Consider the following 1,363-nt stretch of genomic DNA (forward strand, 5'->3'; position numbering starts at 1 on the left):
AAAAAAAAAGAATATAGTTTAGAGAACAGGGAAAATGACTATTAAACATAAAGGGCTGGGACCAAGCAAGGCAATGCACCCCTGTGCCCAGCACTCAGAAGACTGAGACAGGAGGACCCCAAGTCTGAAGCCAGCCTAGACTACGTAACAAGTTCAAGGCCAACCTAAACTGCATAGTAAGATTCTCTCAAAAATGAAAAAAAAAAGACACAAAAAACTATCCAATCTGACTCATGATAGGAGAAACGCAGGCCTAAACTGCAGGCAATTTCTGTTTCACTCTTAAATCGGAACAGACCTGAAGGTTTGGCACGACAGCTGTATCAGGAGGTTGTGGGACAAGGGGCACTGGCAGAGCTGCGGTGAGAGGGGGAAGGGTGTTCCACAGAGTGATGGGGCCGGGGCCACAGAGGCTCATGCAGAGCAGCCCCCAGAGTCCTCGCCACGGGGGAACACCCAGGTTCAGGGACACACGTGTACCATGTTCCAGAGTAAGACCAAAAGCAGTGTGTCAGGCAAGGGCAGGGCCCCCATCAGGTGGCCTATGCACCAGCCACCTCAAGCCACAGTACTTCATGGAATGCACCCCAGCCAGGAGCACAGTGTGCTTGTCACTACCCAGAGTCCCTGTGAGGAACACAGAAAGGAGGGCTACCCTTCTACTGTGTCTCCTTGTGGTCTACTTTAAAGTGGTTTATGTCTAAATGTTTTGCTTGTTGAACTATGTGCATCTTTTTCCTCAAAAAAGAAGAAAAGATGGGGCCAAAGAGGAAAGTGATCGATGACGTAGAGTGTGCCTAAGGAGAGTCACATGGAGAGAAAACATTCTCTCAGGCTTTTCACAGAGAGCACATTGGCCAAGCCATGGCTGTGACTCATCCACATGGCTGACACTGACAAAGGTTCTACAAGCTGAGGTACAGGATCTCAGGATCTGAGGCGATTTCACTGACCTTATCAGACCCAAAAGCTACAACTCTTGTTGCATAGGTCCTGCTTTACCTTGATCTTAACCATCCAGCAGAAAAGTATAAAAATGAAGGATAAGAAGTAAAGCCATGCTGTTATGTTGAGCTGTAGGGGACTCAGGTCAACAATTTCCGGCATTGCCAGTGAAGCGGAAGACCCAATACTATTATGGGCTACTGGACTCTTTTAGAATATTTTGCTGTGTTTACACACCTATAATATTTAAATGATGGAACTTAACAAAAAAAAGGGGATACAGATGAATGTCCATTTTGTATCTGTGTATTCAAAGTGGTTAGGATAGATATATAGTTGCATTCTCTTAATGAACAGAGGGATTTGTTCTAATGGTGTTTGTAAATAGGATGTCATGTCCACATCTTGTACAGCAATT

This window comes from Octodon degus, unplaced genomic scaffold (assembly GCF_000260255.1).
Source record: "Octodon degus isolate 3935 unplaced genomic scaffold, OctDeg1.0 scaffold00194, whole genome shotgun sequence".
In the NCBI taxonomy this organism is placed as follows: Eukaryota; Metazoa; Chordata; class Mammalia; order Rodentia; family Octodontidae; genus Octodon; species Octodon degus.